The following is a 27603-nucleotide window of genomic DNA, read 5'->3' on the forward strand; positions in this document are numbered from 1 at the left end:
TTGGCTCTCTTTAATACAGTTAGGGTTCTCAGGATTGTTGTCTTCTATATGCTGAGCTTAGAGCCTCTTGTGGCGCAGAGTGGTAAGGCAGCCGTCTGAAAGCTTTGCCCATAAGGCTGAGAGTTCAATCCCAGCAGCCGGCTCAAGGTTGACTCAGCCTTCCATCCTTCCGAGGTCGGTAAAATGAGTACCTAGCTTGCTGGGGGGTAAACGGTCATGACTGGGGAAGGCACTGGCAAACCACCCCGTATTGAGTCTGCCACGAAAACGCTAGAGGGCGTCACCCCAAGGGTCAGACATGACTCGGTGCTTGCACAGGGGATACCTTTACCTTTACCTTTATATGCTGAGCTTACTTTAAATTAATTGTATGCATGATTTTTATTGCATCATTCTGAATTTATACGGAAAATATCCTCCTTCACATCACAGGCAACTCTATTAATTACTCAACAACATATTGATTAGCAAAAACATCTCCCTGCATGTTAGAAATGTCTTCCATACTGTTGAACATTTTGATAACAACAGCTGACTGTTAAGCATTAATAAAAACACTGGGAGATTATTCAAGCTTCTGTATTTGTCAGTTAAGAAAAAGTCAAACCATGACATCAACTAGTAGCATTATTCATCGCTCTGAACCTTACTCAAAGCATGTAACTAGCAACAGTTTCAATAGCAAAAACAGTGGATGATCAAGTCAAAGCACATGGTAATCTGATGTACATTTGTCAATAAAGCATCATACTGCAGAGCCCTACACGAGACAATGAAGAAACACTATAAAAGGCTTGGCAAGTTGAAGGTAATGGGCAGCCCTCTTTTACTAACAATTCTAAGCACTGTCTATAGAAGCCTTTTTCGGATTTTTTTACCACTGAGAAACCCCTGAAACATTTTTCAGGCCTCGGGAAATCCCAGAAGTGGCACGGATGTACAGAATATGATTAGGAAGCACAGCTGTGTACACACCTACCCCCAGGTTTGTCCGCCCCTACCCCCTCCAGGTCCATCATTGGCGATGGGGGGGGGGCAGGTCAACCTGACCATATATGGATAAGGTAAAGGTAAAGGTATCCCCTGTGCAAGCACCGAGTCATGTCTGACCCTTGGGATGACGCCCTCCAGCGTTTTCATGGCAGACTCAATACGGGGTGGTTTGCCAGTGCCTTCCCCAGTCATTACCGTTTACCCCCCAGCAAGCTGGGTACATTTTACCGACCTCGGAAGGATGGAAGGCTGAGTCAACCTTGAGCCGGCTGCTGGGATTGAACTCCCAGTGTCATGGGCAGAGCTTCAAACAGCATGTCTGCTGCCTTACCACTTTGTGTCACAAGAGGATCATTCATATACGGATATATCACCCATAAATATTTAACTAGTTTAAAATATATATTTAAAAAAATAATTAACTCCTATCCATTTGAGAAACCCTTCCAGGGCTGCCAAGAAAGTCTGGTCTATAGTTTTGCTATAAATTATCCAACCTATTTAATGATGCAGTAGCTTTTCTTCATGCTGTTGCTGATGCTTTTAATTTACCAGTCTTTTTTCACCCTCTTTGAAACTGCATTTTTATCTCTCTAAATGGGCTGTGGAAAGCAAATGGGCAATTGAACACTGGGAAAGTAACTAATGTTCTTTGAGTTAATGCAGATTCTGTCTTTGCACTTCCTCAGAACTTCAGTAAAGAAAGAAACGAGTTATACTTGACAGGTCGACATTAGTCCTCTCATTACATTTCAGTCACTTTGAATACCAAAGACTTTGTATCAGCAAACACTGCCAGGCTGGATTTTGATTGGATCATAATGGCCCTTGCTATGCATTATACACACTGTAGTCCCAACCACATGTCCTTTAGGACACCTCCCACAGTAGCAATATGTCTTCAGAACATCATCACTGTTACATATTTTGTATAACCATTTTTTCTCTTGCAAATTGAAAGTGCATAAGGATAATGTAGCATCAAGGTTGACTCAGCCTTCCATCCTTCCGAGGTCGGTAAAATGAGTACCCAGCTTGCTGGGAGGTAAACGATAATGACTGGGGAAGGGAATGGCAAACCACCTCGTATTGAGTCTGCCATGAAAACGCTTGAGGGCGTCACCCCAAGGGTCAGACATGACTAGGTGCTTGCACAAGGGATACCTTTAATGCAGCATCATAAACTGATAGATAATTGAGAAGACCATTGGGGGAAGATCAGAGAAAATTACTTACTAAGAGCAAAGTTACTACGCCTCCTTTAAGCCTCTTCAATTCTGTGGACTCAGAGGACTATAACTCTATTAAGAACTGCAGTGTAAGATAACAAATATAGTTCTGTTTGGCACCCCTACAACAATTGATTAAATTTACTGGGGGAATGTCAGATCTCCTGGCCATGTAATAAATGCCCTAAGAATACAACACTTCAGTTACCTAACCATCCTTCTGTCTGCATGCTACAAGGTTCTTCATTATGATACAAGTGAATGTGCATGTATAATAGAGCTGCACAGCTGTACTTGGTTGGTTCCTAACTTCATGCATGGTTTATTCTTCAAAATGTAACAGCTCATGCAAAGCAGCAGACAGTGGGGAAGTTTATCATTCATGAGTCAGTTTCCATGGGAGCCTTTCTCAACCTTTTTAGGTTCAAGAAACCCCCGAATTGGCACAATCATGCAGAATAAGGTTGAGAAGCAAACCTGTGTACATGCCCAGGACTCCTCCCTTTCCCAACCCCTCCAGGCCCATCACTGGCTATTGGGGGTTGTTGACATGACCATATATGGTCATATCACCCAATAAATGTTTTGACAAAATTGTAAAGATATTTTAAAATTAATTAACTCCCATCCATTTGGGAAAATCTTCCAGGGCCACCAAGAAACCCCAGGGTTTCATGAAATCCTGACTGTGAAAGCTTGTTCTAGGGTTTTACCACAGCACACTACATGCATTCCCAAATCATATCTCTTAAAGGTATCTGAATAACTTAATGTGTACTATTATACCTGCTAGCTCATGGGTATGTTTTTTTTTTTGGGGGGGGGGTGGAACTAGGCAAGTAATACCTGAATAGGTTTCTACTACTTTGGATCATATTAAGGTACTCACCTATAAGTAAAGAACTAGTTCCAATTTTTAGCTAACTTAGATGCAGAAGAATTTCTTATTTTGAAAGCTAGGCGTCTAAGAGATTTCTGTGCACGGTTTAAGGAGAAGTTTAGTTGCTTCTACTTCCTCCTATATTTGCTTTGGAGATGTTCTCCATATCTACAATATAGCTGTAATGTTTCATGCTTAATAATAATACTAATATAAAACATTTCCACTTACTAAAATCCCAAATCCCCCGAAATCCCCTATCCCTAACAATGCTTCTAGAGAACAGGTGACCCCCCCCCAGCATGAGGAGGGAAGCAGAGGTCTGTCACAGGAGGGGTAGAATCAGAAAATCACCACCACCCCTTCTCTCAGCAGAAATCTTCCATAGGTTCCAATCCCATATTCATCTACAAATATTATGAATGTGCACAGAGACAAGCTCAGTGAACAGGACTGGCCTCATGTTGCAGTCCAAATAAGAGTTTGCATCCATCTGGTTTTTGAAGGGATCATTATCTGACGTTGACGTGCATGCTTCTAATCTTAGATGTTACAATAACTACATTCACAAGTCTGAAAAAAATCTTAAAATGTTAGTAGAAAAATTCATCACTTTATTTTGATAGAAAGTGATTGATAGAGCGACCAGTCTGTCAAAAAGCATCTATATATATATAGTTCTAATATACCAGACAGACTTTTAAAGACATCCCTTGACGTTTTAATGACAGATAATTAATCTCCTTCTCCTTCCTGACTGTTTACATCTTTTTAACTATATGTTGTTTCAACAAATAATTTTCTGTGGCACAACTAAACTCACAGCTGTGTTTGTCTACATTTGTAGTAAAGCTATGAAATGTCTTTTTGTAAAAAGAATAATTTGAAAGCAGCTTTAGGGATATTGCTCTGTAATCAGCTCGATGCTGGGTTGCCTGGCTCAGGATATTGCTGAACAAAAAACTATTTCAGGAGATATTCATTTTCAATTGTTCCTCCATTGGCAAAAGTATTTATGAACCTAAACTTCTTCTAATGAAACTCAGTGAATGTTGCTAGTATTAAATAATAGTAAATAGCAGTTTAAGAGTTCATAATGAAAAGATGAATTAAATCTACATAAATATCTTCATATACCACAACAAGAATTAGTGGTGTGTGTGTGTGTGTGTGTGTGTGTGTGTGTATATATATGTATATGTATATATATATATATATATATATATATATATATATATATATATACACACACACACACACACACACACACATACACTCTCATTTATAATTTTAAACACCATCATAGGCTATATAAACAGGGTCCAGTCTGAGACAGCTATATTACTCTGTTTAATGAAACAGACCTGAATGCCGTGTTTATGAACAGGTTGGTTCATGCATTTTTCAAACTAGGCTCACTTTAAACCCTACTACATGCATATATGAAAGTTATTTCTGTGCATAGTAACATGCAACCCACACAACCTGGATAGAAACTTTTGCTTATGTAAGGGGAAAGTGAATTTTGCTAATTTCCCTCTTTGGCACCAGACCTCTCTCCTTAACCCAGACCTCTCTCCTTGCGGGTCCCCTGTTCCACATGAGCAGCATTTCAGGGGGAGCACTTTGCACTGCAGAGAGAAAGGGGAGGTGAAGAAGTCCTCTTGTGCTGATGAAAATCCTTTCCATCAGCAGACATTTGACATGGGTTAGATCCAGCGATACCGCTGAATGCAGATATTCCCCTTCTCCCCAACAGTAAAGTTTATTCCTAGAGTTGCATGACTCACTCCTGTAGCTATAGTAAGGTGGAGAAGGGAGTCAAATTGCACTTTCTGTCTCTTCCATTAGCACAGCTCAACGGATGAAATAGGAAGACAATTTTGTCCTTTCCCCTTCCCCACCCATGTGGGTATTGGACCTGGTGGGTCCCAGGGAATAAAAGGTCAGGAAAGATGCATAGTCCATAGATTTTACTGACCACTGGAACCAACCCACTGTAGTGAATAACGTTCCATACACCTGTAAATCACTGCTAATACAGGTAATGCACAAATCCTAGGAAGGATTTTTACATATGTGGTACAGACATAATGCAAAACTATGGTTTGCCAGCAGTGAATAGGCGTTTTGTTTGTCTGCTGCAATGATCTAAAAGTGGTTTGCAAACGGGTAAGCTTGCTCATTCGGGTGTTAACAAGCAATCTATAGTATGTGCTAAAGAGGAAGACAGCAACTGAATTGCAGCTCATGAGGTAAAGAGGGAAGGGGTGGAGGGAGCACGTGAACACAGGGCTCATTCATGTAGTGCCCAGTTGTGGTTTGGCACTCATTTTAAACCTACAAGGAAAGATACACGTTGAAGAACCATACAATTCCCTGTTGGAATACAGTAACATCAACACAATCTTTATGTCCCCTCCTTCTCTATTACCTTTAACATATTCTTACTCAGATATTGGGTTGAAATAGTAGGAAATTCCTGGTTAGGTTGCCTTTAGATTCCTTACAGTGCAATACTAAGCAAACTTACACATTGTAAGTCCACTGAAGTCAGATTGGTGTTAGAGGGTGAGAACCCACTTAAGATGGCACACTTAGTTAGTAACTCAAAGAAGAAAGAGTTATCACTGAGGATGGCCAAATCATACATTCATATAAACTCTCACTGGGAAAACCACAAAAAAATGTTGATAATAAAAGAGCCTTCAATAACACCACGAAGATATCCATCAACGTTCCTGTTCTCTCCTTGCTACCCTGCAGCTAAAGTGTGTAGAATTCACTGGGCATCTGACATCTTCGGTTCATTGTACAAAGCAATGCAGCAATTCAAGTATGCCAACAGATTATTCAGACGTTCTCGCACTAGCTTTCATGGGATATTTAAATGTCCTCTGGGCTTGCCTTTAAGTTGTTATTCATGTAGTAAAAGTTTAACTGACATGCATCAATGTGCTGTATTTAAAGCCGTCCTGACCTATAAAAGTTGCTTGTTCTAGGAATTACTCACCAATGTGAGGCAGTGGCTGCTTTCCCATACTATGCATACGCACAATCAACAGAGACCAAACGATTCTCTAAAGCAGGGGTAGTCAAACTGCGGCCCTCCAGATGTCCATGGACTACAATTCCCATGAGCCTCTGCCACCGTTCGCTGGCAGGGGCTCATGGGAACTGTAGTCCATGGACATCTGAAGGGCTGCAGTTTGACTACCCCTGCTCTAAAGGCACACAGCCACTAGATAGAGTGCAAGACCGGTGGCTTCTCTTTCCCAAAATTTCACTTTTCAATGTGCATCCCATGTGCACAAGGGATTCACTGCTCTCAATATTACTATGAAGGACATTTCTTTTGGTCTGGGAAAGGACACTTTCACTGGGAAGTCCTTCCAAGTGGAAGCAGAAGAATAGATCTGGCAGGTGCCAGGCTAGCTACTATGTCATTGTAGCCTGGTTTGGCCCTCTGCTATGAACGTTTACAGGATATAACATACAGTGTTAATCCCTGGGTATACAGCAACTACAATGCATGGATCTTGTCTCTGCGCAACACTTACAAGGTCCTTTTAAAAAACATATGCATACACAAAGAGATTCAAACTCTACAGAACAATGCAGTCACCGTCACGTGGCTTTGTCCTGGTTGAGAAGCTCTTATACTGAAACATGATTTGGCCTTTTGGCAAATGGGCAAGCACAATTTCTTTGCAAGAAAAATGCAGAGATTCAACCCATGTATGATTTCCCAAAGAAAGTAGCTGAAAATAAATAAGTACAAGCAATGATGTCAAGGAAATCACTCTTAACTACATTGCATTTGTACAGTAGCGGAAGGTCCATTCCTTGCCTAGTCGACAAGTGTGTTTATTAAAAATGTGGGATGTCGTGAAAGTGATAAAGCTAACAGTTCAACTGCAGATGTGAGCTATGATAGATAAAGTTGGCTACCATTAACCTTGTATACTGAAAGAACATTGACAGCTTAATGGTATGGAAAGTTAAAAATGGGCAAAGAAAAAATGTTCAATAATATACAGTAACAACCAGATATATGAAAGTGTCACAGTACAGTTGATGCTACTCACTGGGAAAATCTTGGTGGGATGACAACTTGTACTGATATCTTTTTGAGGGGGGGAAGGTTTAAATTCATAGTTTAATAATATTTAATAATAATATTTAATACATTAATAATATTTATTATAATATACTATGGAAGTTTTGACATGACGATTTAATTGGTGCACTAATGCTTACGCAGGAATTGTTATAGGCAAACCGGAATTACTGAGTATCCTGGATTAAGGCTGTATAATATTGCACGACATTTATAACTTTTTCTTTTATGCTGGCTTTCTAATTTATTTATTTTAAAGCCTTTAAATTTTTTAAAAATATAGCACAGAAATCACCACTAAACACTGTGAAGTTGTTGAACGCATTAGAGGAGAATACATTACATCCTCGTTTAGAACTTGCAAAACATTCCTCTCACTTAGGCAGTTACACCACAACACTGTTCAATGCAGATGGCATTTCCCAGCTGGAAGGCTCAACTGTTCTCTTTGTGCAAAGTATGGCTCTTGCAGAGAGGGAAAAGTGTATAATTTAGCATGCATCAACAGGGAGTGGCTAAAATAATCACTTTTATCAGCTGCGTAATAACAGTGCCAACCCCAGGTTTCCACAGTTTAATGTTTTTAAATCGATGAAACTTTATATTATATTGTTTCAGATGTGCTTGTTATCACTGCTATTTTCTCATGACATAACAGACAACTCCAGCTATCGGCAAACCACTGGCAATGCTCTGTTTTCACCTTCAGCTCATGAGGCTAACTTCAGAGGTTTCCTCCAGTGATCAACAGGGGCTGGTAGCAACCTCCTATCCAGCCTACCTACCACTATGTTCTGTCCTCTGGTGCTGTGCCTTCTAGCTCTACCAACCCTTACTCCCTCTGGGAGCCTGAGCACAGACCTTGTCTTCTCTTCTGTCCTTTTTAGAAAGTGGGCATTGCAAGGGGAGGCTCTGTAAAAAACACTGCTTTGGCAGTAACTGTTATCCACAGCACAAGGATCTTCATTGCAAGGCTAAAACTAATCTGCAGCATGCATTCTGTGGCTGGCTATGCCTCCTGGAGCGGCCATTCTGTGGCAGCTGTTTTGTGGCTGCCCCCATCTCAGTGTCAGAATTCTGAATTTTTCTGCAGGTTCTGAAAAGCTGGAGACCCCTGCTCTAGACACTTTCACTATTTTATCTGAAGCTCAGCAATCAGAGCAATCATATCGATCCATGGCACAGAAACTTTTTGGAGGAATTAAGTAATTATCAAAAACTACTTCCCAATAGAGATCGGGTCTGTCTACCCACGCAGCTCAGGTTTTAGCTGAAACCATTAGCTGTCAAAAAATGCCAGTTTTATTCAGATTGAAATCTGAGCTTGTGGAGTACCCATCTTCTCTTCCATCTCGTCCTAGATTAGTGTTGTTGGGGAGCAATGAGGTAGCGAGAAGAGGTAGTTCAGAGGAAGAAAAAATATGTATACCATCTTATTCAAGTTCTTTCCCTTTCTTCCTCTAACTCTCCTCCCTCCATCATGCATTCTTGAAATGACTACTCAGACCACCTGATACTTAATTAAAGGCATTTTGGAAACTCCATTTCAATCCAGTCTTTCCAAGCTGAGGGAAATCACACACACTCCACAAGCATCACCAGCATCTCTATTTCCAAGTACTTGCAGACAGCTTTTTGCGTCAGAATTGGCCAAATATTTCCCTTATCCTCAACCTTAGAACAAGTTTCTTGATGCCCCTGGAAGGGTTTCCTGAATGGGTGGAAGTTAATTATTTTTTAATATATTTTTTTAAAAAATTGTTAAACATTTATCAGGTGTTAAGCATTTATTGGGTGATATGACCATATATGGTCATGTTGACCTACCCACCCCCACATGGCCAATGATGGATCTAGAGGGGGTGGGAAGGGGAGGGGCCTGGGTTGGGCATGTATACAGTTATGCTTCCCAACCATATTCTGCACAATCACGGAACTTCTGGGGTTTCTTAAAGCCTGAAGAATGTTTCAGGGATTTTTCAACAGTTGAAAAGTTGACAAAGGCTGCCTTAGAAGTAAGGCACAGTGCTCATAGGATGATCTTCCACACAGATCAAAGTCTCTACACCTTTCTACGAAATGACCATAGCCAGCAAAAAAGACCACAATTCTGTCCATCCACAAAACATCCATCTTTTGCCTGCCATACTCATAAACTTCCTGTCATTTCAGCAGCCACCTTACAAAACAAGATCTACTGTGAGTCCTGAATCTATGTTGTTAAGCTTTCATACAAGCGTTTTACCAAGTTCTCCCAGAATCTTCTTCTTTCATACAACTACGGCCGCGCGGTTGGTGTGCGCAAAGCACTGGAAAGCAACGGAGACTCCAACTACTTCTCTATGGCTAGACAAATTAGCAGACCTAGCAAAAATGGCAAGACTTACTATCATCATGGTTAATAAGACACCACTGGAAGAGTACGACAAACAATGGTGTTATTACTTGAACTTTCTTAAGAAAGATAGCTAGTATTAATTTTTAGGTTAGGACCAAGTGTAATTGATAATGTGATGGGGATTGACCCTACTGTTTCTTAAGACAGTACTACATTATTTTTCTCTTATGTAACAATATTTGCTTTTCTAGCTGGTTTTTCATTTCTTTTCTTCAACATTTTGGAAATACTTTATATATAACAAAAATAATTTAAAAAAAAGTTCTACTGTGAGAGCGCAGCTATTTCTTGCTGCACAGCACAGGAGGAGGGGCCACGTACCAGGTACTCCTGCACAGCTGGTTAAGAGGTGACGGGGAGCCAAGAGCTAATTTGTGCTGAGTGAAGGGGCTGGGGGTCCTATGGAGCCCCCTGTTGGCTTTGCTCACAGTGATGAGCTCTCTGAGATGCATGTGCATGAGTTTAGGGGCAGAGAGTTAAATAGATGTTTTCCAATTCATTAAACTTGATGAAGACCCCCCCCCCCCGGGATTGGCCTGCAGAGTAGTCAGAGGGACAAAGCTGGGCCTGAGAGTGATTGCTCTTTTAATGAATGGCTTAGTGTGTTTTCTGAATACATGTGTCGGGGGCCTTTCAGGAACGCATGTGACAGTTGGCTTGCCATCTAATGAATGTGTTAAAGGCGTGGGCATTGGCTGGAGATTTGGAAGCCACTGCATATAATCAGTCTTTTAGGAAGAGGGCAACAGACAATATTCAGGCCAAGAAAAAACAGGATATATGGTGGAGGGATCACTTGGGCATGAATTTGGGGTCACTGTGGGTGGGTCTGTAGTTGTGATTTCCTGCATTGTGCAGGGGGTTGGACTAGATGACCCTGCAGGTCCTTTCCAACTCTATGATTCTATGGATGGTGAAGGTGGGTTCTCACTTGAGGTCAGGAGCCAAGCAGGACCGGCTTTGTCCTTCCTTGCGTAGGGAAACAATAAAGCTATGGCCTAAGTCAAAACCTGGTGTCAGTGACCTCTGAATTGTCCAGTACATGTCCCCCTGCCATGCAAGAACCTATGTAGTTATTAATAATGCTGAGGTTTTGACACTGTTAGGGCTTTGTCTCGCTGCAAACAAAGACTTAAGAATGTTGCTCAACGTGTGCTTAACATGGGGGGGGGGGAAGACACTCCATTTTTCTTTTCTTTTCTTGCAAAGCAAACTTCACCCAGATGTCTACAAATGCACATGTGTTAGGAATTTTATAATCAAGCCAACTTTCTGAACAGAAAACATATTGCTTCAATAACAACCAAAGGTTGCTGCCTACCTATAAGTCACAAACATACTATATTGCCAAAGTAAATTGAATGCAGCAGCCCTTAGGAAACAGAACATTAGGAGACCAACAGGCAGGGTCCCAACCATTAAGAGTTGTGGGAGCGTTTTGTTTAAAAAAAAAAAATCAGTGCTTCTGTGTTTATAGGAGAAGCCAAATAAATAACACTCATAGATGCACAGGCATGGAAAATATGTTGTTATACTGAACATGCTGTAAAGCATATTTGAGTTCTGTAGTTTTCAGCTACTCTAACAGCATCTTTAACTTTTATGGTAGCTTGCTTAGTTCCATTAAAGCCATTTCCGTTCAGCCAGTAAAAATGACACAAGATTTATTCTTCCCATTACATAGCCATATGTCCAAATGAACAGAGGGCCATGGAACATTTGGAGAAGCAAATACCTTACTCGTGCAAGTCAATTTGGCCACACTACTGAATTCAGACCATTCCAGACAATTTTGCAAGCAGTCGCAAAATAACAACTGACCTTGCCTTGAATGTTCACGCCTAATCAGTGTAATAAATAAATGCATGAAAATGTTGCATTGTCTTTTTTCCACGTTAACTATTAAAGATATATTTCAGCCAAATTTAGAGACTTTTTAAAGTCCCATTGGTTTAATTAGGAGGCTGATAGTAGAAACCTAAACAATAACACCGTTCTAAACTCACTGACTTCAATGCACTTGGAAAGGTATCTAGGACTGAGCAGTAATTGTATCATGTAGTGACCAACACCCAAATGGGCTCTGTTTTATTATTTTTTTATAATTGTCCCCCACAGAAGCTGTGGGGACCCAGGCTGGCTCTGGGGAACCAGGACCTCTAAAAACATGATTGCCTACTTTGGCTCTTACTGTGTACAGGGGTGTATGTGTGTGTGTGTGTGTGGGGGGGGTTAAATTGCAAAATTATGCCCAGCATTGGCTCAGTTAATGGCTCACACACTGACTCCCTTTGGCCAGCTACACAGTATGGGGAGGGGGCAGTATCCACAGATCCAATGGTTCAATTTGGTCCACAGTGGACACTTAAAAGGTAGGAGGGTTGAAGGCAGGCTGGACATGTATGGAGCCATGGAAACAAGACCATCAGCAGTCAGGAAGGGGAGGGGGGGAGGGAGCCAGGCCACATTTAGTCCAGCATCAGCTTTCATGAGTCAGAGTTCACTTTTTCAGATGCTAGCCATTCTTGTCCAGTGGAAATTGCAAGAATGGCAAAAAAAATGGGAACCACAGAGAAGAAAAACCTGTTTACAGTGCTCAGCCCGCACTAACCCTATTGACTGCTTAGGATTGCATTGTTAGGATGTTTCATGTGTTTCTTTTGCCTGTACATGTTCTTTGCCTTTTTCTTTGTAAGTCAGGAGACAGTCAAAGCGAAATATAATGCCATATGTACTATTCAGTTTGCAACCTGTTCACAGCCTGAAAGACAAATTTTCCAGTTGTCCCTATACACAACTTTAGGCTACATGGAAAGAAAATTAATTATGATTTGAGAATCAGCCTTCTTTAAAAAAAAAATCAATTTTACCTTTTCTTGAGTCCAGGAATTAAAGTCAGACTTTCTGATCTCTATTTTAACTTCTTCGCACTTCAAGTTTTACTTTACTGAGATTGGTTCATTATGACTTATTTATTTTATGAACCACTTCTCTAAAACAAAACAAAAAAATCCCCAGAGCAACAAATGACTAATACTAGATAAAAATTCACAAAATCACTCTGACCCTGAACATCTCCTATTTCAGTTGATGGAAAGTACCTGTTTCACATTCTAATTTAAACATTATCTCAGGTTTTCCCATGTAATTGTGTTGGGCGTAGTGAAAGATTTAAACCCACAGATAAAACTTTTCAGTTTCTTTGACTAATAGTGCTTCACAACACTTTTTTATCCCAGTAAAATCTAATACAGAAAAGATATAAATTGGAAGCCTGTAGTCTTATTTCATTATGTCTATTTCATTGCTGAAGTTCATCAAAATTTATTCCACTAGCTACAAAGCTCATTCCTAAGAATGGACCTTGAAAGAGTCCCCTCCCCTGGCCCCCGGCCAGGCAGCTTAAGGTGGCTTTGGGCCACAGCTCGCAGCCAGATCAAGGGGGCGGGCGGGGGCTGGCCTGGGACAGAATTCCTTAGCAGGCAGTCAGCAGGGTGGAAGGCTCTCGTTAGCAGGCCCTACTTAGCAGTTAGGCTAGCAGACCAAGGCCCTCATTAGCAGGCCCTGCTTAGCAGGCCAAGAGGCCCTCGTTAGCAGGCCTGCACCACAACCCTGTGCCCAGGGCCATCTCCCCTTACCTCCTGCTGGCTCCAGGCACTGAGGTGCATCTGAAAGCAAAGAGGCTAGAGTCCAGGGACAGAGGGCGGGAGCTTCAGGGGCAGGGCCAATCAGTTGGCCTTATTCCAACTTGGACAGCCAGACACATTCCACCCCCCAGGTTGTTTCACAAATATATAGAGGAACCATGTATAAGGATATGTTACTGATTTAATAGTTAGATTCAGGTGGGTAGCCGTGTTGGTCTGAAGCAGCAGAACAAAATTTGAGTCCAATGCACCTTTAAGACCAATAAAGTTTTATTTACTGTGCAGCTGAGAATACCCTGAATAAAACTTTGTTGGTCTTAAAGGTGCCATTGGACTCAAACTTTGTTCTGATTTAATAGTTACAACTCATTTAAAAAGTTACTTTGAAGGAACTCACAGACTTGATCTTAATTTTATACACCAGCTGACTGAAACTAGATCCCAAAAGTAATTTTTTTAATGTTTTCTTCCAGTTCAAGAGCAGCACATTCTCCATATAAACATGATACAGATAATCACTAGAATACAAGAAGGTAATTTTCACCTGCCCAACTACCAACTCCTCTACAGAGATCAGTGGCTTTAAACCAGGGTAACTCTGCATAGTATTGCAGTGTGAGTCTGCACTGCAACACAACTTATAGGTGGTAAGTATACGGACAGTGAGAAAACAATAAAATAGTAATGGAAGTAAATGGTTAAAGGAACATGTCCCAATAGCTGGGTTTGCAAAGACATGCTTCAGCACAGCAATATCAACAGTAGCCTGAAATATGACTCTGAAACTTGTAATGAAATGAGGCTGCAAAGTGACTGCCCCCACCATCTTTGAAAAACAGCCGAAGGTGGTATGGCAGAGATTTCATTTCATTCCCTGTGTTATGAATCTCTCCATCATTCCTACTTACAGATTTCATAGGACTTCTACAACTAGCAAAGACCGAGAAAACAAATGCTAGGACCAAGAAGAAGGCTTAAAGAAGATATATAGAGATAGCGATAGATACATACATACAGATATCCTTTGTATGGTTCTCTTTCAACAAGGAAAATATGGTGTGTGTGGAAGCACTTGCCAAAATGTCACAGTGAGCCAGAGTGTTACATCACCCTGCCTTGATTCTCAAGTAATCCAATGAAAATGACATTATGGGGAGGGGGAATAATGTATTCCTGGAAGTGCTGAAAGGTAGTCTTCATTACTATCTGGGCCTCTGTCAGCTAATGTGGAGCATTAAGAAACACCAGCGAAACCAGGAATGAGGAATGCTTCCTGGGGCAACAAAATAAGTGCTGAAAAGCATCCAAAGCCAATTAAGAAAAACTGCAGATGCTTCCACTGTTCACTACCAAAAGCTAACTCGTGATTTAGTAGTCAAATTTATTAATTGTCTTTTCACTTCTCATAGGTAAGGCAAATTTATTAATTGTCTTTTCACTTCTCAACCTTTCCACAAAAATATTAAAGAATAAAGAAAGAACCACCAACCTTATCTCACATCTGCAATTAAACAACAACAAAAAGAATTAAACAATATAAAGATAAGATGAGGTGAATTATATCTAACAACAAGGCATATGTAAAAGCCCTTCTAGATAGCTCAGCAATTTGTATTTCCCTTAACCAGTGGGCTTATTTAAATCTCATCCATCAGCAATATTCTTGGCCATCTTAGCCCCTTACCTGTGACACAGGATCTTTGCCTTGGTAAATATCCCATAAGGAGCTGCAACTCTTGCCTTGACTGTCTCTGGTACAGCCAGCTGCAAAGGATGTTCAGTCAGCAGGTTCTCATTGGGCAGCCAAAGGGGGAAGCAGCAACAGCAGACCTTGCAGAAGGGGCTCCATGCATATTGCTAGCCAAAGCATTTTTGGTTGCTAAGCAGATAAAGCTATTTATCTGTTTACAGATAACAAAAGATGGCAACAACATGCGCTGTCTATGAACATCTGCCTGAACCCTTTGCATTGCAGCCAATAGTCTACCTCTAGTCTTTTACTTGACAATAGATCTCCAAAGAATGAACGGCTTAAAACTTTGGGAGAAAATTGGACTTTAGCATTTTTTTTTAAAAATCCAATCACAAAGAAATAATTTTCATTTCTAATTTATGCTCAATCCTGTGCACTTTAGGAAGCTCAAATATTTTAATGCTAACCATTTGTATTAAAACAATTCAGTTCAAGGAAATAAGCAGGATTTTGATAAGTATGTAATTGTATATTTCATGTATCCTATATTTTATTTAGGCATAGTTTTTTATTTGTTGAGTGTAACATCTGAAATTTCCTTTAACAAACTGTTAAAAATCATATAATGAGGTGGAGAGGGCAGACCTTGGCATGATACAATCATAGCAACAAATTATGGTTTGCTGTCATATGAATGCTGTTACATGGGAGATTGATGCTCAGTCTAACTTCTTCCTGACATCCACTGTTTTCCTTATGAACTGTCAACTAATGATGCCACTGACCTGGATAATGATGCCACTGACCCGGACTAACCTTAGCTCAGAAGCTAAGAAGGGTTGGGAAAACATCAAGGAAATCCCAGTTACCAGCACAGAGACAGGCAACAAGAAGTCAGTTCAGAATGTCTCTTGCTTTGAAAATCCTACACAGTTGCCAAAATTCAACAACAATTTGAAGGCACTTTCTACCACCATTGATGGTACATGATGGCACATTCAAGCAGCAAATAAACAGCTTGGGCTTTGCATTGGGGTGGTATGAACTACCTCCCAAAGACTGACAAACAGCTGATCTCCAAAGTGGCTTCTCTCCGCAGATCAGCTGTTTGTCAAGCAGACCGATTATGCACGGGCAGGAAAGGGCAAGCCGGCACCTGCATAACAGCAAGACTAATCCCCGCTTATGCATGACACCAGTGACATCCAGGCCCCCTCCCAGCCCAGTCATGTGATGGCCAACAGCAAGGGAATGCTGATTTTCTTACAATGCAATTTGAGGAGGGGAGGGTCTGTGGATTAGCAGTGGAGAACAGTGGCATGCAAACAGTCCCAGGTTCAGTCCTTGGTATCTCCAAAGAAAAGGACATGGTAGTAGGTGATGTAAAAGACATCTACCTGAGACCCTGCAGAGATGCTGATAGTCTGAGTGAACAATACTGACTTTGATAACCCGATAGTCTGATTCAGTATAAAGCAGCTTCGTGTGTTCATATGTTTATGGATCTACACGATGTTTTCAACTAATGGAATTTTTTTTTTTTTGCACACCCCTATATAGACTGACCATTTCCATTTCATTGTGTCTTAAGAAGTGTACATACACATGAAAGCTCATACCTTGAATAAAACTTTGTTGATCTTAAAGGTGACTATCTTATTTATTCATTCATTCATTCATTCCCCGCCACTATCAGCAAAACATCTCGCAGCAGGTTACATAATAAAAGATAAAGCCTCACATAAAAAGTTAAAACCAGGGATAGTCAAACTGCAGCCCTCCAGATGTCAATGGACTACAATTCCCATGAGCCCCTGCCAGCAAAATCTTCCAACCCCCCACCCCCCCACACTCAAGCTTCATTCTGCCTTTGTGAGAGTTAAGGAAGAGTCCCAGCGAGACTCAGTGCTTGTAATCAGATAGCAATCAGCTTCAAAACAGCATACTGTTAACATTTTGACCAACCATCCTAAATATGTTAACCTAGTTAGCAAGATATAAACAAGTCAAAGGGCAGTGAACACTATCTTGTAATATATACATAGTACTCAGCACAGGCAGCTTTAAAACCTAAGTTATTTTTAAGCCCTGGGAAGGTCTGCTTAAGTCACAAGTATCAAAGCAGGGCCATGAGTCATTTATGCATGGTCATGCTTAGTACGTCAAAATAGCTTGTTTACTCGCATGTTATAATATACCCCTGGTAGAGCTGCTACGTGGAAATAGTTAACTTACATTTACTTGCCAGGGAATCCATATTAATGAAGAAATGGCGTACTTGTTGATACCAATTATTCAATGTACTAAGAGGAGATACAAATCGTTAGGCTGCAAGTACAGATGGGAAACCGATTCTATTGCCTGACACAGAGATCATTTCAGCTAAAGCATAACGAAAAAATTATTACAGATGCCAGACTCAAAGAGGCAGACAAATGGTGCTTATACTATCAAGTGGCCTATTAGGCAGCCAGTCTTATAATATTTTTAAGAAAATATACTATTTAGAGTCCTGTGTTCTTGACAGGGGAAATGAGGTTTATTTCATTTTTTTTTTGCAAAAAATAAACATATATTAATTAATAATATATGGCCCCCACTTGTTTTTAAGCAGCAGAGGCCCAATCCAAAGACAGGAGTCCCATGTATGGGAAGAGGATTCTATATGTAGATTATCCCCACCATGTATATACAAGAGTTCGGGGTGGGGAAAGCAGTAGTTCATATACCTCTAGAAAGCTCTGATATTGCTTTCCATGAGCTTTCTTCTGTTTTTAAATAGTACAGACACACGCATCTTTCAAAAAGCACACCATTACATTGCTATTGCTATGAATATACGATATTATTAATGTGGCTGGATTCCCCCCATGAATCTTGAGGCTTCAAAATCAGGAAGCAGGTGAAGAAAAATTCTCTCAAATCTCCAACTTGTGTTATTGGCCTTAACTATGGTATAGTAACCCTGATCCTAAGTAGCAATAATCAGATTCCCTTTTAACCATTGTTTGCAACTCCATTCTAGATGAAGAAAAAGAAGAGTTGGTTGTTATATGCTGCCTTTCTCTACCCGAAGGAGTCTCAAAGCGGTTTACAGTCGCCTTCCCTTTCCTCTCCCCACAACAGACACCCCGTGAGGTAGGTGACGCTGAGAGACCCCTGATATTACTGCTCGGTCAGAATACCTTTATCAGTGCCGTGGCGAGCCCAAACTGGTTGCATGTGGGGGAGCGCGGAATCAAACCAGGCTCGCCAGATTAGAAGTCCGCGCTCCTAACCACTACACCAAGCTGGCTCTCATTCTAGACCAAGTGGGAACTTTAGTTAGAAGCATTAGACATAGTAAGTCACAGTGCAGATATAAGACTGAAGTTACATTGACACTGATAAGGTTGACAAAGGAAATAAGAATTTATCCCGGAAAAAAGAGGATGAGGGGGACACATCCCTAACTGGCTCCCACTTTTGAAAGTATGGGTTGTAGAGAGCAAGAGTTACACAACAGTTACATTCTGTCCTCAACGCTAGAAGCATGAATGGTTTGATTCTCTATGCCTCCAAGTTTTAAAAGTCCCCAATGTAGGTTTCACATCTCAGCTATGATAGTCCGCTTTATACCAATAATAGTCACCTATTCATGTTTAGAACACATGTTCTTGCCCTATTAATATGGGAGAATGCAATCTGGAGAGTTTCCAGATAGATTTTCAGCAGTTCTGATTTTATATCCAGATGTTTCACTGGAGCCTTTTGACATGATACACAGAGTACATAAAACACTGTGAAAATGATATATATGAGGCATTAACTTTCAAAGTTTAATAACCTCTATAGGAGACTGGATGTTTGAGTTTTCCTCAATACTCCTCTGGCAGACTGAATTCATGGGGAAAATGGTTTCAGCTGAGAACACACAGAAATTACTTCAGCTAAATCACACATGGGTGGACACAAAGCCTGCTACTAATAAAAATTAACTGGTGAAAGGAGCTTGCAGAAGTACAAAAGAGAAAAGAGCAGGGAAACTCTGAAGGGAGCTGCTGGCAAACAAACACAACTCAACATGAAAAAAATATCGAGGGAAAAACTGACAGAGTAGAATAACAGGAAGCTTAGTCAAGTAATGGAAGAAACAAAAAAAAAGGGTATGTTTTTGTGAAGAAGGGGAGACCACTGTACTTTAAAGACGAAAGAACAAGAGGATGGCTAGACGACTGTGAACTTAAAAACAAATATGAACTCAATGGGATGACAAGTGAAGTTCAGCCAAAATGGTTATCTGGCTAGCTTATGATATAAAATATTATAATCAAAAGTGCATGTTTGTCTCAACAAGAAAATAAAATTGAGCAAAGTGCGTTCTTGAGGACTGAATACTTTCTAGCACATTAAAAATATGCTGGACTTATTTGGTGGGCTGTACAAAATGAAAGCCAACCTAGCCTAACGTTTTTTTATTTAGAAGAAAATTCTTAATAAAAACCATATACAATAATGCTTCAAAAATGTCCAGTTTCTTTTTTTTTAACCTAAGAAGTGCAAGGAAGCCCAGACAAAAGCTGAAAGGACATTCTCAAACAAGCCAAAATAAAAAAAGAAAAGCTTAATAATGCAAGTTTCAATTTATTTGGGAATGTGGGGTAAAATTTCAGAAAAAAATGAGGGGTGGGCCTTAATGTGTAATAATTTCTGAATGGATGTAAAGTTTATTTCTTATTATTGCTACCAGATGCTGTTTCTCCAAAAAGATATTTCGGGGCTGGAAAATTACAGAAGAGAGATACCAAGAGTATTAATCTGTTGGCTCTCCTTTCTTATGAGGATCAATGGGAGAGTCCAGAAGGTTCAATATAAAAAAAAGGCAACCAGGGTGGGGCATGTTGGAGATTTAAGCAGTGGGAATAGGGTGAAGTGAAAGACATTTTTCTCCCGCTCCCACAGTAGTACACTTGAGGTACCCAATTAGGGCTGCCAACCGTCTGACAAATAAAATACCATATATCATGGCTCAGTGGTAGACCATCTGTTTGGCGCACAGAAGGTCCAAGGTTCAATCCTTGGCATTTCCACCTAAAATATCTGAGCATACATGATATGAAGGAGACCTTGGAGAGCTGGTGTCTTTCTGAGTAAACAATCCTGAGTCTGATGAACCAAGGCTCTGATTCAGTATAATGTAGCTTCCCATGGTTCATGTGCCTTTAATACTCATTTATTTTAAGTACCTCCCAGGCATCCCAAACCCAAGGAGGGTATAACTATGTAAAAAAACACAAAACAATTTAATTAAAAAAAACATTCAAAATGATTACCAAAGGAGGCCTTCATAATCAGATACAGGCAGACTTAGAATATTAGTGCTAAAAGGCAACATCCAGAGACCTCCTTGACCTCTATGTCCTCTTTGTCGGTTGGCCACTCTGTGAAATGAATGCTGGACTAGATGGATCATGAACCTGATCCAGCAGAGCTCTTTTTCTGTTCTGTAGAAGAGACATTTAAATTTTCAGTCTGACTTGAAACCTAGGATACTCGTGGCAGCAGATGTCTCCCATTCCTCCATACTCTCAGTAGTCTCTTGTGACCCCTTACAACAGTGGTCCCCAGCCCGTGGGCCGCAGCCCGGCGCGCCAAAGCGGCCGATTAGCTCGCGGCCCGGCAAGCTTCTCGCTTTGGGAGGGGAGGGAAGGAGAAGCTTGCCGAGCCGTAAGCTAATCGGCCGCTTTAGCGGCCAATTTGCTCGCGGCCCGGAGGGGCCGGGAGGGGAAGCTGCGGCCGCCAGCATGGCGGCGGTGCAAACGTGTGTGTGCGGACTGCCGCACACACGCGTTTGCGCCCCTGCCGGGCGCAAACGCTCGTGCGCGGCAGTCCGCGCATGCGCGTTTGCGGTGGGGCTGCGCGCGTGCGCGGGCCACCCTCTCCCACCACTTCGCCGCAGCGGTCCGCGGCAAGCGGAAGCTTGGGGACCGCTGCCTTACAAGATTATGCAGCAGGGTTTGGGGACCCATGGAAAAGATCATGAATAGCAGGAATTCAAGTAAACTGCTCTTTTTATTCATTTATTTATGCTCGCATTTATAACCTGCCCCTCATGAGTCAGTCACCAGAGCATTACCTGGAACAAGAGGTTCTACTGTTAGAAGTAAGCGGAAGTGATTTCTTCTCTCAAAGTCTCTGTCCCATTGGATTTTGTCCACAATTCTACCCCAACCAACAACAATGGTATCTGGGGAGTTTCAAAGAGACTGATTGGAAAGGGTGGGAAAGATCTAGGTCCACAGAGTGAGAGTAGGATCTGCGAGACGGTCTGCCATGGAAACCCTCTGGGTAACCTTGAGCAAGCCATTCTCTCTCTCTCTCTCTCTCTCTCTCTCTCTCTCTCTCTCTCTCTCTCTCTCTCTCACACACACACACACACACACACACACACACACACACACACACACACACACACACTTGCCTTATATCTGTACTCTTATGATCCTTGTTCCATTGTGACCATTTCTGGAATCTCCAGGCTGCAGACTGGAACTTGAGTCGGAGCAGGTTGCTCTGCATGTTCCTGCTCCCACACAGGGGAGAATTTGGGCCGGCGCACCTCATCTGCCCTGGATTTGTGCTCCTGCACAGGAGCCGGGGCAATGATGTTCCCAGTGTGGCAACAGTCAGTGTCTGTCTCAAAAGCTCATAAATCTTGAATAAATCTTTGTCAGTCCTAAAGGTGCCACTGGACTTAATTTCTGTGCTACTTCAGACCAACATGGCTACCCACTTGAAGCTCTCTCTCTCAGTCTAACATGCCTCACATGATTGTAGGATAAAATGGAGGGAAGAAAAATGTTGTGAACTACTGTCCTTGTGGAGAAAAACAGGATTAGACAGTCTTCAAATAAGCTGGAAATCCTATAAATGCATCCCACCAAAAATGAATATGGTTTGGAAAATGTAAACCATGGTCTGGAATCCAAAAAGAAAACAGGAACAGAAAATTCACTAGGATGAGAGATTTCAGATTATCCTTTTCAATCACAGTTCTCCATATCACATTTATGCCCTCTCTAAAGGGTCCCTTGATGTTTATGAGCAGCTTTTTAGGGGGTACAAGATGCTGCAGTGCGATGGTTAAGGCCGAAAAGTCCAGCTGTATATGAACTGCTGTTAAATATCAACAATCAAAGAAAAGGAAGAACAAGCTGGATTTTCACTGATGGGCTTAAAAGAAAACAGAGCTTAAAAAAACTTTGCAAAACTCGATCCAAGATGAGCTAATATATTAAAATATGTAGCCTTATTTGGTAAAAGGGATAGTCAGAAATGTTTTTAATGAATATCAATACTCACTGATATCACTACGAAATAAAAAAAGAACAAGAAATATTCAAAAGCATTTAAACATAAATATAAAGAGTATTATAAAAATTATATTATAAAGATTTATTATTTTGCCACTGCTGGTAAAACAAAGCTGGCGAAGTTTGTTGGGGGGAAAACGTGATATTTTTTTACAGGCTTGCAAAAGCTAACAAAATCTCAGTGGCTGCTGTTGCAATACCCATTAAGGGCAATGCCCAATAACACCGATGTAATCCAGCATCTTTGTGCAACACAAGGGTCAACGCCTGCTGAATGCTGCCATGAAGGTTTCTCAAACTAAGAACTGATAGGAAAGGTGCCTACAATTCAATCTCTGCAGTATATGTGATATTCCATTGAGCCAAATGGACTTCAGGTGCCAAGCACGAAAGGACAAAACAATGAATGTAATTAGCATGTCCAACGTTCTATTATCCCACTATACACATTTTAATAAATGGATAGAAGGGCGATTGTCTCCAACCTATTCTATACTGAGATGAGTTGCTGAAGGACATGGAAGACTAGAAGATGCTGAGCCCCACATAAAGTTCCTTCAGCCTGGGGCATCTCTTTTTTTAAGCTTTAGTTAGTAGGAAATGCTCTGCAACTGGTCGGCTATGGGGCTATGCAAGATGGACAATGAACAAGACTTTCTCACACACCCGTTCCCCCGCAGCCCTCAATTATCCCTGAAATTATGTTTCTGGTGGACAGGGGAATATCAATAACAGTATGAAAGGAGAGTGAGAGGTCAGCAGTAGGAAAGGGAAATCAGCAAAACTTGGGTCACTCCTTCCACTAACAAGCATTTTCCTTAGGATCCAGCCCATTTTCTGGAACAGGCTTTGTTTACTTTTAAAATTAACAAATCATTTCCTGAGCAATGCGGGGGGGGGGGAAAGGCCACCCCCATCTAATATAAAAGCTATTGATTCCCAATCAGAAGTTCCAAGCTCACTAATAAATTGTAGGAACCTTGGGAGTCAGTAGCCAAGTTTCAGAACTGTAATGAAATTGTCATAGTGGGATAAGGGGAATATATGTGAAAATGATAGACTAGCCTTTTCGGTTTCATGGCCCCTCTTGTTCAAAATTGCTGGAGCAACCAACATAATTCATGTATCTTTGAAAAAGTGAGGTATGCTGAAAAGCTGACATTCATGTACAAGTTATTATTACGCCTATTCTTTGAAGATTTATGGTGAAATAAATATTGCCTTCCTTTCCAAGAATTATTTTTATTCAGAGCACATTATGTTTATGCTACTCCACTTCAAATCCAATAGAAGAAACTGGCCAGAGACTGATATCTGTATAAGGTAAGGCTTTAGGGGCGCTAATACGATTACACAAGTATTGCTAAGAATTTAAATTTTACACACTAATATATTTTCTTCTTTTTTTATGGATTAATTTGTTATTTTTGGTCAACCACCTTGATTTTCTCAAGACAAAGGCAGGGCTTCATGTCAATAATCCCTGAAAACCATTTGTAGCAAATGAATGGTATAAAAATCCTCCGTCCCATCCATTCATTTGTTCTCTTCATCCCGGATACTTGCTTGCCATAAAACTCTCTGGATAACCATGGGATGGTCATTCTTAGCTTCACAGGGTTAGTGTGAAAATGAAGAAAGGGAGAACCATGTATGCCATCCTAAGCTTTGTGGAGAAAAAGTGAGGGGATATACAAAATGTAATTGTTAATTGTCTGGCAACTGAACAAAAAACGTTTTGCATAGCCACAGACATTATTAGCACTTTTGCTAGCTAATTGTTTAATTATTGTATCCACTGCACCTAAAAATAATGGAAGGGCTACATGCTTAATGGCAACATGGAATGAATTTAAACAGTTCATAGGTTCACATTTACTACCTAGACCGCTGTGTTTGTAAACTGATGAAGTTTGATAGGAGCAAATGCCTACTGCATTCAACAGTTCTGGTCTGTTTTACCCATACACTGCACATGTGATCACACACACACACATACAGAGACTCAGAATTCACTTCCAAAAGGCAGCATGCACTGGTATTGGTCATATTTAGGAACTGGGAGAAGTGCTTCAAGCGGAAGCCGTACCTTCCCATCAAAGATATTTCTTCCTTGCCATAAAGGCACAGTCAGAAAAAGTGTTAGTTTTCAAGACACCATAAAAAGAATTCTACATTGGAAACATTCACTAACACTTGTGAAAGCCACTAAAGTTACAGCATTCAGTCCAAGAGATTGTTATACCCGCACAATATTTTGTCTGGAATGAAAGTTAACATCCTACCTAGAATGAAAATTCAGAATGTCTGCACTCATCAAAATGATAAGTATAGTATATAGTACTATTTGGTTTTAAACATAAATTAGCTATTTCATGATCAACTTGTACCTCACAAGCCATTGATGCAGGTGGCATCAGACCCTGTGCAATTACAATTACTGGTCTAAATTAAATAGCGGCAGCCAAGTCACTCTCAATTCAAAACTGGCTGCAGTGCTATGTGCACATTCTCAGCCAATGCTCCCATTATTGGCATTTTCATTATAATGGCTTCACACAAAGGAGTAACAGCACATCTGGTAAAGAGGATTTACAAAGCGTGACAAAAATCCAATCGGTGACTTTTCTCTTCTTTGCACTGCTAAAGCGAAGTGCAGTTAAGAAACACATAGCCATATTTTTAAAGCAATTTAGAAGACATCTAGCTGGAAGGAAAGGAGATTTATTTGTAAAACTTTGAAACAGTTCCCGAGCATGTCATGAGTGGTGATGTACATGTCCTCTATTCTGCATGGAGAACATTCGTCATGCATTTCATTCCATCTGATAACATAAAGTGTTCCCACTAACTATAAATGTGACATATCAATTTTCCTGTGAGAATGCAAGCAAGAAGTTTCATGCGACCTCCTATAATGTGAATGGCAATATTTTGAATGGAGGCAGTTCAGACTCAGTTGTCATTTACCAGATGTAAATCATGTGTCACAGCTGACTTATAGCAACCTCACTGGGTTTTCAAGGCAAGATTGTTCAGAGGTGGTTGGCTACTGCCTTTCTCCATGTTGCCCTGACCTGGATAGCCCTGAGAAGTCTGATCCCATCAGATCCCAGAAGCTAAGCAGATCTAACCTTGGCAAGTATTTGGATGGGAGACCTCCAAAGATTTGGATGGAGTTCCTCCAAGAATCACTAGGGGTTGTGAAGCAGAGGCAGGCAATGGTGAACCGCCTCTGAACGTCCCCTGCCGGTCTGCCAGACAATCCTCAAGTCTTCTGGCTATACCACATAGGCCATATATATTAGACTAAATAACAATAAATAACAATCCTCCATGTTGTGGCCTTGTTATTCCTTGGAAGCCTCCCATCCAAATACTGGCTCTCCCTGCTTAGCTACCAAGATCTGACGAGATCAGGCTTGCCTGGGTACATCAGACCTACCAGTAGTTAAATATAGCCTACAAAGGTGCAAATTCCATCCCTAAGCCACTCTGCTAAGAGACTACCACAAGGCCAGATCACCAATGTGACCAACCTAGATCAGCAACAACTTAGGGTTTGTTTGTGCTTTCCTTTTGCAGAGCCATTTTATATTGCCTAGCACTGACTGAATTTTTTATTTTATTTTGACTCCCATTATTTTCTAGGTGTCTGTGGAACTGGTACGCAAGTGATCCATCTTGAGTCCTGCTACTGAGGGGCTCCCTACTGAGGGGCTCCCTGTCAGTTAACATTTCAAGTAAGTAAACAGGAGTCTTTAAGTTCGCTTACCCCCTACCATGGCAAGAGAGAATACTGGACTGAGGGAGAGAGGGGCTAAAGTCACTATGAAGTCTCTAAAATTACACTGGGCTTCAGGTACTCAGATAAATGACGAAGTTCCAAAGAGTTCCTCCCCACTGTTACAATGGGCCTTGTTTCAAACTGTCTTCAAAATCCATGGTGATCTCAGTCAAAACTGAGGCTGCCTAAACTTAGGCTTCCTAAGGAGGTGGTGAGCTCCCCCTCACTGGCAGTCTTCAAGCAAAGGTTGGATACACACTTTTCTTGGATGCTTTAGGATGCTGTGGGCTGATCCTGCATTGAGCAGCGGGTTGGACTAGATGGCCTGTATGGACCCTTCCAACTCTATGATTCTATGATTCTATGATTCTATGATTCTAAAACCCATTTTCTTTCTACTCAGGACAGGGGCAACGTTAGATCCCTTGTTTATAAGTTTATTGACATAGCTGCTGCATTATGTCAAGTGGAAGAGGCTGTGGCCAAAAGTATACTACCACAAAGGGTGCTCCACAATGTTCAGGGCCAGTTTTAATCAGCTAGCTGGAGTGAAAATTAGAGAATTGCATTACGCTCCCAATCAACTGACTGACTGACCCACAAGCTCTGCAACTTCCTACCCAAGTTAGAACTGATTTCAACACTGCATGCTTTCAAGGCCTTATTGACCATCTGTAGATCAATATTTCACTAGACAGCCATACATTACTGGTATCTGAACTATCTAATCAAACTGCTATTTAATGAGTAAGCATGCCTTTCAGCTTCACTTTAAAAGGGCTGGAGCTGCTTATCACATAAAGCTGAAAGATAACACAGTAATAACTGACAAAGATTTGTAAGAGGATGGGACACACAATTAAAATAAAGCTAGGATCCAAGCAAGATCTTAAGGTTTTGATCACGTATTTACAGATCTAGAGCAGTCACACAGAAGTCAATTGTACTATTTTAAACCATGTGGCCAACCCCATCCAATTTAAAGTTTAGAATGCATAAAATAGTTCCTGGATATGTAGAAAAGAGATAAGAAGTATGTTCATGCTCATTCTTGATACCCTGTCATATTGGCAATGTACTTATGGTAGCTCACAACTGCAGGTCTGGTACCATTCTGGAGCCTGAAAATTCCAAGAAACAACAACGGATATATTTCAGCCCTCCAATCAGGGCCAAATTAGCTTTGCTAGACAACATCATTGCTGATGGCATGTCTTCCATTTTCATATCCAGAGCACAGGGCAGCTCCAGACTCTGGACACATTTCAGAGGAACCTGACAACTTAATATGTGGACAACGCAGATAGACGAAAATCAACATGGATGCCCCTGTCATACTCTACCTCTCAAATCAAAATCACCTGGTTGACAGATATATGTTCATCATTTGAGGAGTGCAATATAAAGTGACTAGCAGAAAAGCCTGTTGTACAAGAAAACCGCAAGAGCTAGCCTCCCCACCCAGCAGGGCTTGGCGAGTTGGTGGAGGGGCTGCTTGGTGCAG

At 41.0% G+C, this 27603-nt stretch overlaps 1 protein-coding gene across 12 annotated transcripts in view; it reads right to left on the reverse strand.

Annotated features, from left to right (window-relative positions):
- MBNL1 (muscleblind like splicing regulator 1) overlaps positions 1–27603 on the reverse strand; it is a 186263-nt gene that overhangs the window by 93511 nt on the left and 65149 nt on the right. The window contains exon 1 of one of the 12 annotated variants that reach the window (XM_077348654.1): positions 14952–15087. The exons of the other annotated variants lie outside the window; for them this stretch is intronic. The gene's annotated coding sequence lies outside the window, so the exon portion shown is untranslated. Of the gene's footprint in view, positions 1–14951; positions 15088–27603 lie in introns of those variants that run through there. 12 annotated transcript variants of the gene reach the window in all.

Source organism: Paroedura picta, chromosome 8 (assembly GCF_049243985.1).
Source record: "Paroedura picta isolate Pp20150507F chromosome 8, Ppicta_v3.0, whole genome shotgun sequence".
In the NCBI taxonomy this organism is placed as follows: domain Eukaryota; kingdom Metazoa; phylum Chordata; class Lepidosauria; order Squamata; family Gekkonidae; genus Paroedura; species Paroedura picta.